Source organism: Peromyscus leucopus, chromosome 11, assembly GCF_004664715.2.
Source record: "Peromyscus leucopus breed LL Stock chromosome 11, UCI_PerLeu_2.1, whole genome shotgun sequence".
NCBI classification, from domain to species: Eukaryota; Metazoa; Chordata; class Mammalia; order Rodentia; family Cricetidae; genus Peromyscus; species Peromyscus leucopus.
Window position 1 is genome coordinate 50,310,197 of NC_051072.1, and position 18,463 is coordinate 50,328,659.

Consider the following 18,463-nt stretch of genomic DNA (forward strand, 5'->3'; position numbering starts at 1 on the left):
AACCTCTGAAATGTAAGTAAGCCCCAATGAATGTTTTCCTTTTTAGGAGCCGCTGTGGTCATGGTGTCTTCTATTCATAGAGCAATAGAAACCCTAAGACAGCATCCTTTTTTTAAAAAAGCTCTCCAAGTGCTTCCAATGTGTAGACAGACTTGAGAACAATGATCTAATGAAGCCGTTCCCAACTCTGGCTACAAGTTCCTGGGCTTTGAAAACTTAATCCCCTCCAAACCAATTAACTCAGAACATCTGGGTGTAGAGCTGGTGAGAAGGCTCCATGAGAAAAGGCCATTGTTACATAATCCTAGCAGCCTGAGTTCCAACCCCAGAACCCTGGAAAAGAGGAAAGAGAGAATTGACTTGATACATTTATCCTCTGACCTCGACACTCATACCCTGACATGAGTACAGTGGCACATGCCCCCCCCCACTATATACACACACCACCACCACCACCATCAACATCAACATCATCATCATCATCATCATCATCATCATCATCATCATCATCAAAGAATACCTGAGTGTGAAGCCTGAGTTTCCTTCCTTCCTGGTTCCTAGATTTCCCTAAGGTTTAGCCAGTATACAGTACTGTTATCTACACTCCCTATTATAATAAGTTGTGTCTGCTCCAGCTGAGAAATACTTTCTCTTCTAGGACAAAAAAAAAATTAGGATAGTTATTTTCATGTTCTGAAAACTAGAGTGCCCTGGTTTGCATACTCTGGGTGGAGGACTAATCAGTCTTCAGGGTGAATTCCCCAGCAATCCAGAAATTACCCAGGATAGCATTCTTGGCCCTCCCAGTCCTTCAACCACAGCACCTAAGAGTTTGTCTGAAAGTCTCAGGTCCTGCTCCAGCACAATGGTCTGCCTGTGTACCACCCCCAAATTCACACGTTGAAATCCTAGTGGACGCTGGAGAGATGGCTTAGTGGTTAAGAGCACATACTGCTCTCGCAGAGGACCCGAGTTCAATCCCCAGCATCCCTATCAGGCAGCTCACAACTGCCTGTAACTCCAGCTCTAGGGGATCTGACATCCCTCTGCCCCCCTCATATGCAGACATATACACATACACATAATTAAATGATAATAAAAGCATTTGAAGAAAGGAGCACATCCTAGTGTAAATGTAATGAGATTGGAAGGTGGAACACAGGGGCATGGTTAGATGATAAGGTGGGAGCCCTCATGAGAAGGGACTCCTCCAGGGAGCTCTCTAGACCCCTTCCCAGCGTGTGGGGATATAGTGAGAAGATTGCAATCTAAGTCCTCACCAGAACCCAGCGGTGCAGGTGCCCTGAATTCAGAACTTTGAGAATGAAATCCTTGATGTTGATAAGCCAGCCCAACCCATAATCCTTTGCTACAGTGACCCACCTGGGCAAGGCAGGGGGGCTCTGGTCTACGTATTTAACCAACTCTGCAGGTACTTCCAATGCACCTGGCAGGAAGACTGCAGTGGGCATCAGTGATCTTCACTTTCCACCTCTGATGCTGATTCATCTCTTTAAGTAACCGGTCTACTTTACCTCTTAAAGGGAAATGCAGCAGTAATGTCAGAAGCTGTGTGACTTAACATCACAGGTCAGGGTCAAATGGGACAGTGAAGTCTCCACCAAGCCCCTTTCTATATGTGTACTTTGGACCCCTACTTTTGGTTTATACTCACACTGTCCTGTTTTTAATGTGAGGACCACAGGTAGTCCCCAAATGCTGAGAACCATGCACATTTCATAGCCCTCAGAGATGGCGTCTTTAGAGCAGTGTGGTTAGTGCATCTAACGGGCCCTTGCTGGCTCCCGTTTGCTCATCCTTTGTTCTCCATTTCCTCACCAGATGGGGTCACATACTCGTCGATTTTTATACAGCCATACACATTATCCTACACAGCTGGAGAGCTGGACAGGGGCCATTCTGGATTAGACATCAGCGTTCCACCAGAAGCCAGAGCTTTCCTCTCAGCCTGGAGGCACACAAAAATAGGGAAGAGCTCATTTCAAAATCTAAATTATTATTATTATTGCCAAGGACCCTTCATCGGAGATTATCAAGGCTTCGGATTATGAGGCCCAGGACCTCCTGGGAAACAGTGATGCAGAGATACAGAGCGTGAGAGAAGTTACCACATTGCTAGTTCTCCCTAGAAGGAAACCTGCTTTTGCTGAGTGCATACCGAATCCCGGGACCTAATGTACACAGTTTTACTTAATAAAACACTCATAATAACACTGAAGGCAGTTGTGCCTAGTTACATTAATACAAATGCAAAGCAAACACACTGAGAACTATTGAACAACCTTCCCAAAAGCCCATAGCTAATGAACTGAGACTCATGTGCTCCTGCTACCCCACCCGGCCCACCAGTGGGCATCTTTGCCAACCACACTGTGTATTAGGTAGACGTCTCGGCTCATTTAAGTCACGGTACGGTTTCCTGCTGTAAACACTAAAAGTGAAAATGATTTTTAAAAGAAGCCAGAATAAATGTGCACTGGGTTCTTAGAGTTGATCCTTGGGGTGCTCTATAAATATCAAAAGCATGAATGAGGAAGAATTAGGAAGTGGAAGTTAGATGCCTGGCATCAGAAACTACACGTGTTCTCAACATCTTCTCAAATCTTTCTCCCTGGCTTTCGTGCTGTCTGTCTTCCTGTGCTATCCAGAACGCAGCTGGAATGACTGACAGACACCCAACAGCTTCAGGAGCACTGGACTCTGTCGCAACCTGTCTACCTCTGCCTTGTCATCTGTGGTCTCCTACATCCTTGCCAATGTTCTACACTATATCCTGTTAGAGTATTTCTGTTGGGATAGTAAAAATAAAAATCAAGTTTTAATTAATTCATTAACTAATGGTAATGAATTGTTAACATTAATTAATGTTAATTAATAATTAACTCCTTAACTGATGTTGAGTTTGAATACATATATATTTTTTAATTGCTTTCTTTGTGAATTGTCCATTCACATTCTGTGGGATACTGTGGGAGTCCAGCTCCTAACTTTCCCACCTTTTCTAGGGTTCTTAGGAGGAGGAGGAGAGAGGGATAAGAAATATTAGGTAGAAAGAGAGACCTAGCCAACAAGGAAAAACACAGGATAGCTTCAGGAGGGCCTGGGTCACTACCTAACAGCCTTGAAGGTTTATTCAAAAGGCTTTTTATAATATGCCAAAGGGAGAGGCAAAAGACCTCTCCCTTGCTAGATGAAAGCACACTGTACAGTCAAGTGTAGACCCTTCCAAACACCTGGGAACTACGGTCAAATCATCCCATTGTGCAGCCCTGCTGTGTAAAGCAAGCCCAGATTCTCTGACCCGAAGTAATTTGGGCCTCCACAACATTGTTTACCTACCTTCCTCCGAGGGCAAGCGGATTTCTCTTCTAGAACGTGTTTTCATATAAAAATCAGTACTTTGTCCCAATTTGTCTTTCAATTTCCTTATTTTTATAACATGAGAGTTTTCAGTTTCATTTGGTCAAGTCAATGACATTGTTCTCCCATGTCATTGTGAGAGAGACTCCCCTGTGCTAAGCTTTACAGATAGTCAATTTCCTCCTTCAATTGGGTGGTAGTTGTTCTAAAACCCACTTATTTATATTCGGGGGTTTTGTGTGTGGTATGTTCACTTTGCACACATGTGTATGCAGGAGCATGTGAAGGCCAGAGGTTGACATCCAGATGTCTTTCTTTAATTATGTCTTTGAGGCAGAGTCTCTCACTGAATCTGAAACTCACTGTTTTAGCCAGATTGTCTGGTCAGCAAGCCTCAGACAGCCTCCTGTCTCCTTCCCATGGCCCTGGGGTTACAGGCATGAACCTCCACACCTGGTCAATGCCGTTTACTGAATGAGACCTACTTCCTCCAAATGTAAAGTGTTGCCTATATTATATATTGTCTTCTCACTCACTTTAGATTCTTTCTAGAAGTCATAGCCTTTCCATTTAACCTATCTAACGCTGGCTTAATTTCTGTAATTTGGCATGTTTTGACACTCGTTAGATTTAATTCAATCCTTCTTCATTAAGATTTTTCAAGCCGGGCGGTGGCACACGCCTTTGATTCCAGCACTTGGGAGGCAGAGGCAGGTGGATCTCTGTGAGTTCTAGGCCAGCCTGGGCTACAGAGTGAGTTCCAGGAAAGGTGCAAAGCTACTCAGAGAAACCCTATCTTGAAAAAAAAAAAAAAAAAAAAAAAAAAAACCAACAACAAAAAAAATTTTTTTTCAAATATTTTTCTGGGAGTTGGTGGTGCACACCTTTAATCCCAGTACTTGTGAGGCAGAGGCAGATGGATCTCAACGTTCAAAGCGAGCCTGGTCTACAGAGTGAGTTCCAGGACAGCCAGGGCTGCATAGAGAAACCCTGTCTCAGAAAAATAATTTTTTTTTCAAATATTTGACCTACTGTTGAATATTTGTTCTTCCAAATTAACTTCAAAATAATTTTTATCAAAGCTTAGTTCCTCAACTTGGTCTTCCAAACCATCTAGGCCTGTCTTCCTAGTGACGGCCTGTCTTCCCAGTGACAACTCTTTTTGGTTTCTCTGTGTTGCTCTTTGTTCTTATAAAGCCATCAATATTCCATTACGGAGGCCACACCTGCTGACCTTCTGTATTTATACACGCTCTCAAAAGTGTATAACACCATAGATTAAATTTCTACTCCCTCAGTCTGTCACAGTGGGGTTAACCTCCAACATGAGGGAGGGAGGGACCAACCATGTTCAAACTGTCGCACAGTCCAAGAACAAGGAAAGGCAGTACCAGCTCAGACCATCAGGCAGAGGGGGCAGGGAATGAGACAGAGAGCAGAGAGATTGAAGAGATCACCTCCCAGGAGTGTTCTTCCCTTGCTTATCTTCGGCTAGGTGTGCCCAGCCTTTTGATGTTGCAGCTGGATTGTTGTTATCTACAAAGTTCACGACGGAGAACCTTACAGTGAAGTCAGAAAAAGAAAAACCACACAACCAATGTCCTAATGCTCTAAGTAAATTTACCTTTTTTGTGTTGGGCCACACTGGGAGTTATCTTTGGTTTGCGTGTAGCCCAAACAAGCCATGGGTTAGACCTACCTCGCCTTGGCCCAGATGCAGGAGATGGAAAGCCAGGGGTGGTGAATCAAAGAAAGAGCAAGGGAGTGGGGAAGGAAGACCTTAACAGGGAAGGGAGGGCTTCACAGGGGACCCTGGCAGGATAGGTGGGAGGGTGGGCTTTGGGCCCCTCATGCCTATGTGTGGGCTGGGGTCTGTGGCTCTCTCTCTCTCTCTCTCTCTCTCTCTCTCTCTCTCTCTCTCTCTCTCTCTCTCTCTCACACACACACACACACACACACACACACACACACACACACACACACACACTGAGCAGAGCAGCCGGCAGGCCCGGAAGGGAAGGCCAGTTGCAAAGTGTACCTCTGAGTGTAATGTGCATACCATCTGTCCGTCCATGCTAGTAGGAGCGCTAATAAAAGTGACATGGTGAAACTCCTGCAGGCACTTGTACATAAAAATTCCACATGCCAACTGGCCGGACTACGTGAGCACATCTGTCAAAAACGGGTCTCCCAGGCGTAGTTGAGGACATTCCAAAGTGGCTTTATAACTGCTTTGGCCTCCAAGTAGCATGAGTTAACTCTCCCGAGCTGGCTCTCTTCTCCCTGAATGAAGGATTGGGCCAAATGTCTACATAACTCAAGGCCACCTTCCCCTTTGACCCTCACCAGAGAGAGCATCCACAGTGCTGTTGAACTCTGTCTCAGAGGCAGAGCAGCAATCATTTCTCACAAGATTGGACTGCCTAACACTCCCTCCTAGAAGGGGAGGCCACAAAGATCATGAGCCCCCTCCCTCTCTGAGGATAAATATACCACTAGCATCGCCGAGGGAGAGGCTTTTCTGGGGAGTAGCTGCCTGTAAATTACCTAAGCTCCTGAAAGTCATCATTTAAACTCACTGGTTTACCAAGGTAGAGCTGGGGGAGTCGTTTCTTTAACCTGCCCCTGGTGCCTTATCTGGGGTGAATAGGTGTCTCACTTCAAAACCCATACAACGTTGAGGTGAAGTCTTTCTCTCCAACATTGTGCTGTGGGTCCACTCAGTTGTTAATATGGTCGAAATAATTCCATGGTTCAGGTATTGCGGACTTGAAATAAAACAAGTTTTGGATTTTTCAACATTCTATCGTTCCAGCAATGTTTGCATTGTGGTGTACATTGACACATACTGGATGATTAAGCCACAGATGGCAAGCGCAGTTTATTTTGAAACTTCAGTGAATGTACTGTCTCCATCCCCTCTCTGCCTGAAATGGAGAGAGAGACATGGGGAATATGATCCTAACTTTCAAGGCACGCTTAGACACACACTAACCCTCATGCATCTCAGCATATGCCCAAACTAGGAACTGACTTTTACTTCTTTTTTTTTTTTTCAAACATTCTGTTTGCTTCTTTCTGACTTGCGTGAAGATTTCTTGAGAAAAGAAAAGGTAAATGAACAACAATATTGGATGACAGAGTCGGAATTCTCCAATATCTCAACCTGCTGGAAGGGCAGTGAGATGCTAACAGAATGAAATGGGAAAGGTGTGACTACGAATCACATACGGATCTCAGAAAACCAGAAGTGGGGTGGAAGAGGAATCCCACATTGGAGCTGGACACATGAAGAAAGGCCTCGGGAGTTCAGTTCAGTGCTCAGTGGCTTCAGAAAGCCAGTCAGGCAGCCTCCTTCGGGGCTGTCTTGGACTGTGTCCCTAGACGAATCTACCAAACAGGGGATGAGATGTCCTCTCTTTACCCAGTGTCAGACTATTATAGACTCATATGCAGCTGCCTCAGGTTAACAACAAATTGAAGGGATTCGAATATGGTAACCACTTGGTGGAGTCTGAATGAAAAGGATCCCCCACAGGCTCATATATTTGAATGCTTGGTCCCCAGATGGTGGAACTGTTTAGGAAGGATTAAGAGTTGTGGCCTTGTTGGAGGAGGTGTGTCACTAGGGGTGTACTTTGGGGTTTCAAAAGTTCATATCATTCCCAGTTAGTGCCCTCACACCATGTACCTTTGTAGATCAGATGTGAGCTCTCAGCTACTGCTCCAGCACCATGTCTACCTGCTGCCATGCTCCCTGCCATGATGGTCATGGACTCACCCCCTGGAACTGTAAGCCCCAATAAACTCTGTTATAAGTTGCCTTGCTCATGGTGCTTTCACGGCAATTGGAACATAACTAAGACCAAAATAGTGCCTTCTACATCAGGACTCCTAATGTGGGGACTGAGTCACAGGAGATCCTGTAAAAGGATGTTTCTTGTCTCAACCACCCAGTCTCAAAGAACAAACTCAGAGGCTGAATATGAATTATAAATACTCAGCCGATAGCTCAGGCTTCCTACTAACTAGCTTTTATACTTAAATGAACCCATAATTCTTAACTATGTTTAGCCATGTGGCTTTGTACCTTTTCTTCATACAGCGTTCTCATCTTGCTTCTCCATGTTTGCCAGCAATTCTCTGACTCCACCCTTCCTCTTCCCAGAATTCTCCTAGTCTGGCTCTTGAGCTCAATCTCTTCCTGCCCAGCCATTGGCCAATCAGTTTAATATTAACAATGAGAATTATACCCAGCGAGCTCCAGTTACTGGGTTCTGTAGATAGAGCTTGGGGAGGGGGGCAGGGTGTGGTGCTACTGGTAATTGAAGGGATGTAATTAGTTACAAATGCTTGAGAATCTGTGGTATGGAATAGAGACTCACTAGAGCCAATAGGGGAGTTCCTTCCAGAAGAGTGGCAGCCGCTGATTCTATTAGAACTCATGCTCTTCATGGGGGCGGTACTTTTCCCTCAAGAAATTGATTCTAGGGATGAGGGTGGGAAGCCACTGTGGACATTGGCATCATCTACGAGTCTCCATTCTGCATCCCCACCCACTGGGAACCTTATTTCATCTTCGTGGTAGGCTGTTTAAAGTATCCTGTGAAGGGCATTGACACAGGCGATCCACAGAGCATGTGCAGGTCAGTAGCAGAGCCAGGTGCATGGATGGCTGTGACTGGAGGATTTCATCTCCAGGGATTGCTTCGTCTCAGTGCCGTATTCTGAGAAGTTATGAATTAGAGGTGTCTAAGGGTTTTTGTTGTTGTTGCTGCTGCTGCTGCTGTTGAATTACCAAGGCAACTCTCTGTTGAAATTTAAAAATAAGAATGGAGTTAGTCAACACTCCTGTCTTGTCCTCTCGTCCCCTTTCTTGCTATCTTACCAAGCCACCTTCTTGATTGTCTGTTGGCAACAGACTCACTCTTTCATTCTGGAAACCACAGCTCCTTGGTACCAGTAATGGTGGTATCCCAGGCTGGGCACAATGATGGTGCCCAGGGCTGGGCACAATGGTACTGTCCCAGGCTGGGCACTGTTCTGACCTCCAGGCACTAATCCCATGCCAGTATTTTCTTGGCTAAACTGTGAATTGCTGTTTACTTGCCAGGATGTATTTGATTTCCTTTTGTTGCCCTCGTCACACTATCATAGACGTTCAGATATATACATAAATCTGTGACATTATTAGTCAGGTCACTTGTCATTACAGTGATGCACTCTGAAAGCCAGCATGAATCTGTGATTTGGGAAATTTGAATCCAACTTCAAGGAATGAGATCTACTGATAATCTGTGTCAGATAAACAGAAGGTGAAGCTTATTGAGAAACTGTTATTACTAAGTATGTTCTACATAAATACCTTGAGTTCAACTCTATTATGTTCACTAATATGTACTGGAATTTGTCAGGTTTTACTCAAGCATTCACTAGCAACAAAATCTTCTCAGGGTTCCTTATAAGCTTGCCACATTTAATAACCACAACTCAATAATCTGAAACAGTGAGTTACTGATTCAAACTTTTCTTTAAAGTTTGAATTTTAATCATACATATATGGAGTGTGGTATGATAATTTGGTGTGTATATATAATAAATGATATAATTAGAGTAATTATATTACTATCTCTTTAAACATTAAAAAAAATTAAGACAAGGTTGTACTACGTAGCCCTGGCTGGCCTGGATCACACTACAAAGACCAGGCTGACTTCAAACTGACAGAGATTCACCGGTCTCTACCTCCCTAGTGCTAGTATTAAAAGTGTGTATCACATACTCAAAAATGTTTTTGCTAACAGAGTTCTATATACCTGTGAGATACAACAATTTTCTTCTTTTTTTTAAAATTATTTTATTATTTTGTTTGTATGGGTATTTTGTCTGAAGGTCTGTCTGTGCATCATGTACATGCAGTGCCAGTGGAGACCAGAAGAGGGCAGCAGATCCCTTTGGAGCTGGAGTTACTGACGACTGTGAGCCACCATGCGGGTGCTTGGGATGGGACCCCGGGGTCCTCTGGAAGAGCAGCCAGTGCTCTTAACTGCTGAGCCATTGATCCAGCCCCAGGTACACCGATTTTACTTGTATACAATGTATACTTATCAAAGCAGGCTAATTACCATTTCCATTTCCTTAGTACTTAGTGTTTGCAGCCTCCCGACTCCTCCCCTCTAGTTACTCATAAAATACACAATAGCTTTTTGTGGACTGTACCTGTGCTGGCTGGCTTTTTGTCAGCTTGACAGAAGCTATAGTCATCTGAGAAGAGGGAATCTCAATTAAGAACATGCCACGCAGGCTTGCCTACGGAGACATTCTAATTAGTGATCAATGGGGGAGGGCCCAGCCCGTTGTGGGTGGTGCTACCCCTGGGCTGGTGATCCTGGGTTCTATTAAAAAAAAAATGCAGGCTGAGCAAGCCAGTAAGCAGCACCCATGGCCTCTGCATCAGCTCCTGCCTCCAGGTTCCTGTCCTGACTTCCTTTGATGATGAACAGTGATGTGGAAGGATAAGTCAAATAAACCCTGTCCTCCCCAACTCCCTTTGGTCATGGTGTTTCATCCCAGCAAGAGAAACCTTATCTAAGACAGTAGTCACCCCATTGACTTTCATTACTCAAATCCTTTCAGCTAAGACAGCTACAACCTAAAAGACCCAGACACAAGAATGAAAGATAAGCTACTCTGTTCTCTTGGTGCATCATCAGTTAACAGTGCCCAGCTTTCTATTAAACCGCACCGGCCATTGGGAGGATGTTTCTTCTACATTGCAGTGATAAAATACCAACTTCGGGACCAGTGGCTTTCTTTTAGCTCACAGTTCAAGGTACTGTGGGAAATCGAGGCAAGGAATACAACAACAGCTCGTCACATGAAGTCCACCACCAGCAAATGAACATTTCGGCTCCCGTTTCCCACTTTAACCAGCACACATTCCCCCTACCCAAAGAACGGTTCCACCCACAGTTAAACTGATCTTCCCACATCAATGAAGATAATCTCTCACAGATACTCTGCGGAGCTAACCTAGCTTTCCCTCACAGGTGTGCCTGAAGGCCTGCCTGCCGGAAGATTCTAGATTATGTAATGTTTGACAATTAAAACTGACCGCCACAGGAGGTGAAAGTCACAGTCTGTTGTGTTTCATTCAATCAGCCTCAGTGACTGAGAAACAAAAATGGGCTCGCTCAGGACTGAAGAGATGTCTTCAGAGGTTAAGAGCACTGGCTGCTCTTCTAAAGAACCAAGGTTCTAAGCCAGGCATAGTGGCACATGCCTTTAATCCTAGCACTCTGGAGGCAGAGGCAGGTGGATCTCTGTGAGTTTGAGGCCAGCCTGGGCTACAAAGAAAGTTCTAGGACAGCCAGGACTGTTTCACAGAGAAATCTTGTCTCAAAAAACAAACAAACAAACAAAAAAGGGTTCCATTCTCACAATGCCGCCTTCCTCCCCTTTCTCCTCCTCCTCCTCCTCCTCCTCCTCCTCCTCCTCCTCCTTCTCCTCCTTCTTCTTTTTAAAAAGATTTATTTATTATGTATACAATTTTCTGTCTGCATATATACCTACAGGCCAGGAGAGGGCGCCAGATCTCATTATAGACGGTTGTGAGCGACCATGTGGCTGCTGGGAATTGAACTCAGAACCTCTAGAACAGCCAGTGCTCTTAGCTGCTGAGCCATCTCTCCAGCCCACAATGCCCTCTTCTAACCTCTGCAGGCGCCAGGCATGCACATGGTACACAGACATATAGGCAAGCAAAACACCATACACATAAAAAAAATCAAATAGTAATTTTAAAGGGGGATCCTTGTTGGGAGTAGTGGTGCATGACCAGCTGTTGGGGAGGCTGAAGTAGGAAAATCATTTAAACCTGGGGTCTCCAGGCCAGCCCTAGGTCACATTTGCGGGTAGGGTGAAGGTTATTTAAGAATGTAGGTGGAAATACATATATGTGGGATATGTAAATAGAGCCAAAGGAGAAGCAAATACAAAGACACAGGCCTAGGAATGAGGGATTAGGGTATGTGGTACAATTCCAAAGTCAGAAGAGAATCTGATGGGGAAACCAGAAAACTGCTGAGCTTTCGGTCATAGGGTGGATGGATGCCGAGGGTCTTGTAAAGACTAAGGTCAAGAAGAACAGAGCCTAGAGAGATAGTGGAAGAAGAAATAAGGCAGTCTAGCTTCAGAGAAAAGGACAGAAGAGCAAAGGCCACACGGAAAGGCCTTGATTCCTCCAGCTGTTGAGAAGATGGAAGATTCTGTGGTAGATAGGTTGCTGAACAGGCAACAGGGCCATCTTTGTTTAGGTTACGTGTTCTACATTAAGTCAGCTCTTGGGCAGGGCTTTGTTTTGATCCTAGTTAATAGGAGACAGATGTCTGGCATCTGGTCCTACAACCGAGTGCGGCCACTGTTTCTGAGCAGCTGACAGTCGTGCCTGGGCCAGTCTCTGTGGGGAACAGCGTCCTGCCAACAGTTGTACAGCCAGAGCAGGTGGGACATGGAATGTGAAGTGACTGACCTGAATCACATGGAAGATGAGGACATCGTTTGTTCTGACTTTCGTCATTCATATTTTGATAACTATTATCCTATCGGTAATATTATATTCTAAATTCCTTTTTTTTTTTTTTTTTTTGAGACAGGGTTTCTCTGTGTAGTTTTGGTGCCTGTCCTGGAACTCAACTTTGTAGACCAGGCTGGCCTCGAACTCAGAGATCCGCCTGCCTCTGCCTTCCAAGTGCTGGGATTAAAGGCGTGTGCCACCACCACCCGGCTATATTCTAAATTCTTATAAAATTTTAGCATGGCATAGCTAATATATCTGTATAGGTGACATGCTTTATATTTCTAAGGTAGCTATTGTGTTCATGGCTAAACTGCATCAACCAGCTATATTGGGTTGAAAGCTCTTAAAAGGATCTACTGAACTTACTCCAGAAGCTTCCACTGATTTAAGGGCTAGACTGAGTCATGAAAAAGAGCTTTGAGGGCTGGAGAGATGGCTTATTCATTAAAAGCCTTTGTTGCTCTTGCAGAGGACCCAAGTTCGGTTCCTAGTACCTCTATGGTGGTTAGAAACTGTAACTCCAGTCCCAGGGAACAGGTGCCCTCATCTGACCTCCTCCAACACCAGGTACGCACGTGGTGCACAGACGTACGTGCAAATCACTCACGCCCTTAAAATAACTTTTAAAACATTAAAGAGAATAGCTTTGTCTAAAACTAGGCCTATTTGTGAAATCCCTCTACCTCACCCTAAAGCAGCTTCCATGCGTTATTCCGGAGACACCCGTGGGAGCCTGTGTAAGACAGCTGTGAAGTTACTGTGAACCACGGACGGGGCAGAGTGCAGAATGTGCTTCTCACAAGGTGGCCTTTTGGGAAGAATTGCATAAAGTCAGATGGATGAATGCATTTGAAAGCAAGGATGTGAAGAAAATGCCCTGGTGAGTCCACATTATCTCTGCGGGAAAGGCAAAGGCCTGGGGGGAATATTCTTGGTTCTTATGACCAAAGAGGGCACACCAGGTGTATTCCCTTCCCTGCTTGTATCTGCTTAAGCTAGCTGTGAACGGCACTTCAGGCCTTGTGGCTTTAATAATAAAAATGAGAGTGCTTTGTTTACATGACCATTGGTCTCAGGAGCCTGGAGTCCCGTTTTGACCCCACTCAGATCTTTCAATTATATCCTTCAATCCTCGAGACTTAACCTCACTGGCCAAGTGGTGTGTCAACAGACATCTTTTGTGGCTCCTTTGTTGAACATTTTTCAGGAATCCTCTGTTCACTTTACGGTTGAACTCCGGGTCCTCAGCATCTCTTCCACTGTCCTCCTAATTGCCTCTTTGTCTCCATAGTCTCCTCCTTTGCCATTTCTTTGCATGCACCGCTTTGAAAATTTAGTCAATCACACTGTCTTCCTACATTCTGAGATGCCCAAGTATCAAAGGAACTGTCATAACTATTGGTATTTTTTTTTGAACCAACCAATTTAAAATCATCCAGATAAATAACTTTGAAAACTTTTTTCTTTCATGTTTAAAAGAAAAATGTGTATGGGTGTTTAGCCTGTGCACCACATGCATGTGCCTGGTGCCCTGGAAGCCAGAAGAGGACAGACAACTAGAGTCACAGGCAGAGCTGCCGTGTGGATGCTGGGACTCAAACTTCTGTCCTCTGCAAGAGCAACCAACTCTCTTAACCAGTGAGCCATGTTCCAGCCCTTGAAAAGAAAGCTATCACAGCTGAAAATAGCAAATTAGTTTCAATCACCACAAAGGGAAGGAGAATATTGTTTAATCCTACCTAGATGAGGACACTCCTGTGTTGTTGTTTGTTTTACTCTTTGGGGGGCCTGCCACCCAGCTCTCAAATAAATCACACATGGAGGCTTATTCTTAATCATAAATGCTAGGCCTTAGCTTGGCTTGTTTCTTGCCAGCTTTTTTTTTTAACTTTAACTTATCCCATCTACCTTTGGCCTCGGGGCTTCTATCTTTCTCTGTTCCTGTATACCTTTTCTTTTCTTCTTACTCTGTGTCTGGCTGTGTAGCTGGGTGACTGGCTCCAGAAGCCCTCCTCATTCCTTGATCTTTCTTCCCAGATTTCTCCTATTTATTCTCTCTGCCTGCCAGCCCCACCTCTCCTTTCTCCTGCCTTGCTGTTGGCTGTTCAGCTCTTTAGTAGACCAATCAGGTGTTTTAGGCAGGCAAAGCCACACAGCTTCACAGAGTTAAACAAATGCAACATAAAGGAATGCAACACAGCTTTGCATCATTAAACAGATGTTCCAGAGCATACACAAATGTAACACATCTTAAAATAATATTCCACAACACTACTGAGAGTGCTAAGCATAGGTCGGCTCTCCCTTTAATGGGTTAACAAACATTACAATGTTTGTTACTTGACAGAACCAAATAATACTTTCTCCATACAGGAGGATTTAAGGAAGAACTGAAAAGACTATTGTAAGAAAGGGGTTGGTGGCCCCACCCCCAGTGGGTACAGAACACACCCAAACATCAAATTCTCAGCACAAAGGAGATGTATTACCCTGGAGTGACAAGTTCGGGTTGGGGGCTGCCTCTGGATCGGGCAAAGGCAGACAGCAAGCAGCAAACAAGCAGGTTTTCAAGGAGAAAAAAAAAAGAGGAGTCTGTGCTAGGGGGAGTTGGCAAGTCCTGATTGGACATGTTAGCCAAATAATGAACTTTGATCGTTGGACCTTGGTGTTTTATCTCAGGAATGAGTCGGTGGTCAAATAAGGGAATAAGCCTTGGGGGCTAGCTTTAGGAATGTCATCTAATGGTTTTTAGCAAGGCAGAGGGAAAGGGGGAAAAGAGGAAAATCTGCTGGTGCCAGGTTTGCCATGCTCGGGCCTGCTAGAGCCCTTTGAGTGATAATTCTGTCACTTCATAATGACTCATCAGACTGTGAGCCACCTAAAATGTGATAAATGTCCTGGGCTTCAGGAAACACTGCTCTAGCCTTCTCAAACTGCTTTATGTTTCATTCTTATTGTTGGTCTTGTTGGGTCCGGGGTCACTCAATAATGGGGAACAGACCACCAAAGTCTATTAAACCAGAAGCAAACTTTATTCCAGAAAAATTAAAATAAAAAAAATAAAGTTAAAATAAAACACTGCAGGGCACAAAAGCTTATTAGCTAGCTGAGACCACAGCCTGTGTTGGAATTCTGGGGCTGTGGCAATGGAGGCGGGTACTGGCCCCCTTTTATAGTGTCAGGCATGGGGTGCATGCTAGGAGTCACAGAGAAACATCAGGCATGGGATGCATGCTAGAAGTCAGGTAGAAACAACTCTTAAAAGTTAACTTTGGTCCAGGCAGTTGTTGGCTATAAGGGGCAAGGGGGTTAAAAGTTAACCCCTGGCTGCTGACAGAGGATCTGGCTGTAAAGCAGACAGCCATTGTTAGCAGTTAACCTTTAGAGCTGATGATTGTCAGTTTTTATCTCTTAAGCTTGTAATTTTATATTTCTCTATTCCTGGACTCTTCAGTCTAAAGTGTTCTGTTCTCCGCCAGTTGATTCCTCCAGCCCTTCAAGTCCCAGGGGATTCCTTCCTGCTGTGCAGTTCCTGGTATTCATAGGGATCCTCCAGAAAAAGAATCAGTAGGTAATTGTCTTAGTTAGGGTTAGTATTGCTGTGACCAAAAGCAACTTGGGGAGGAGAGGGTTTATTTCACTCACAGTTCCATATAACAGTTCATCATCAAAAGCAGTGAGGGCAGGAACCTGGAGGTACAGAAGCCGTGGAGGGGTGCTGCTTACTGGCTTGCTCCTCATGGCTTGCTCAGCCTGTTTTCTTACAGAACCCAGGACCACCAGCCCAGGCATGGCACCACCCATAATGGGATAATCGATCACTAAGAAAATACCTTACAGGCTTACCTATAGTCGGATCTTTTTTTTTTTTTTTGCAGAGCTGAGGACTGAACCCACGGCCTTGCACTTGCTAGGCAAGTACTCTACCACTGAGCTAAATCCCCAACCCCTATAGTCGGATCTTATGGAGGCATTTTCTTCCTTTTTTTTCCCCCTTTGGTTTTTTTTTTTCCCCCTTTGGTTTTCTCTGTGTAGCTTTGTGCCTTTCCTGGAACTCACTTTGTAGACCAGGCTGGCCTCGAACTCACAGAGATCCACCTGCCTCTGCCTCCCGAGTGCTGGGATTAAAGGCGTGCGCCACCACTGCCCAGGCATTTTCTCAATTGAGGTTCCCTCTTCTCAGATGACTTTAGCTTGTGTCAAGTTGACATAAAAACGAGTCAGCACAGTAATGTACACACAAATACACACTTTTTCATAAAAAAGGAAGTCATAGTAACTATAGTTTTTATTTCTATAACTTGCCACATGGTCATAGCTGGTATTTATAACTACACAGTATATTCCTGTTGCCTTTGGCAACTTCAGCTGGTATGGTCCTTCACCCAATGGAGTACCGTAACCCTTCATTATGGACCTCCTAGATCCCAGGCTCACTCTTCCTTACCTCCCTGTAGAGTAGGGGCCCCGTTTCTCTTTGGTGGTCCGTACCCCACACAAAACCCTCAACCTCCTTCTTCGCTTGTTGACTCAGAGGCACGAGGAGCCCAGAGTGGCCAGGTGGTAGTCTACTTTTCAGCTCAGTGAGATCATTATTATTTCTCCTGGTGAAGTTGCCCCCTTTCTGGAACGAAGGCCTCAGAGCCAGCACAGCATTACATCGTGGGAAGACAAAGTGAGCTCTGTCAATGGGCTGATGGGAGAACAGCAAGTGGTGCCGCCCAGACTTCCACCCCTTGGTTTTTGGACATGACAGGTATCCTGAAGGATTTTCACTGGATAAAACAGAGCCAAGGTCTGCGAGTTTCACTGGATAAAACAGAGCCGAGGTCTGAGCCAGAGTTCCATGAAGGAAGACAAGCCTGCTGTCCTTACCCGTGGGGTCCTAAGGAGGATGTTGAAACTGGCAGTTCAGACTCTAGGAGACTCAGCCACGTGCTCCTGAACTCCTTCAATAGCTGCCTTCCTGGCTGCCCATGTTTCTGTCTCTCAGGAAGGAATCTGCCACAGTCCTGCTGATGAGCTAGGGTTTGGCTGGAAAAGAAGAGCTGGATTAGGTGTTACCAACCTCAGGCGACTCTCACCCGTGGTTCGAGCTGAGACGATTGTTACAGGTCATTCTTGTAGGGTGCCGTGTCTCCATCTGAGGGGTGAACTAGATGTTTCTTGTTTTTCCTTGCCCCTATGTGAAAATGGGCTCCCAAATGATTTATTTCATTACATTAAACCCCATACTTGGTTTCATCCATTTGTGCTCAGCTGTCACCCACCCAGCTTGCAGCAAGCAGGGCTGAAGAAAGCTCTCCCTCTGCTCCTAAACCTACACTGATGCCCACCCAGTAGTCATCCTTTCCCTGTGTAGATACGGCGGTCAGGCGGCTGGACCAGCCAGTACTTACACTGTTGCCGGGAGACCTGGGTGAGTTTTTCTTAAATGTATTTTATAATACTGCACAGTCAGATCTACCTTCCAAGGTCGTGTGGGTTCCACCCATGGCACATTTATTCCTTATCTGGACTTTTCAGTGTAATTAGGAAGGAGAAATGAGGAGGGGAAAGAACATACCATCTTTCCAGGTCTCTGGCTGACTGTCCTCTGCATCTAGCCAAGGTTTGTATGTCACAAATGCCCCGGGTGTCACCAGGGCTACATTCTCTGTGGGATATATACTGTGTATGTGAGCTAAAGAACTACCTGACGTTAAACAGCTAATTTGAAGAGAGGGGGGGGGAAACTACAAGAAAAACAAAGTGACTATGGCAAAGAGATGGAAGAGATGCAAATGGATGGGGGAAAGGTATCTGAGCAAGGTTTCCTGAGACTTGTGAGCTGATATATAGATGGCAGATGGATAAAAGAAACATTGTTTCAAGAAAAAACTGTTACAATTATTTTACAAAGCAACCTAGTTGTCCTTTGTAATCTTAATGACTCATCACTGTTGCAATAAACTTTTGTCTAAAAAAGTTTTCCAAGAAAAAATTGATTTTAGCTAGAGGGGTATGCACTTCTACAAATTTTTCAGATAAACTGTATTCTCTCACATTTCTAACACACTTTCACTTCTGAATATTCAAGATTGCAAGAAGGCTGACCACACAGAACTTTCACTTAAACTTCCGTTTTTTGTTTTTTGTTTTTCTCACATAGGTGGTTTTTCAGGTTTTCTTAAAACTTGTCTGGGAATGGTGCTGCAGGACTGCAATCTCAGCACTGGATGGGGGAGACGAGCACCTGAGGCTGGAGGATAGCTGTGAGTTTCAGGCTAGCCAGGAGTACTTATCAAGACACTTTTCAAAACAACCATCACACCACACCACACAACAACAACAACAAAAACCGACAATCACAATGAAATACATTTGTACTGGAGTTCAGCAAACTTGAAACTCACAGCCACGCTTTTATCTTCAAGCACACCAGGCCCGAATTCGTCTCTGATTGTTTCAAGGTAAAGTTTGCTCCATTGTGAACGATTCATGGTCAAATCCACGCAGATTCGA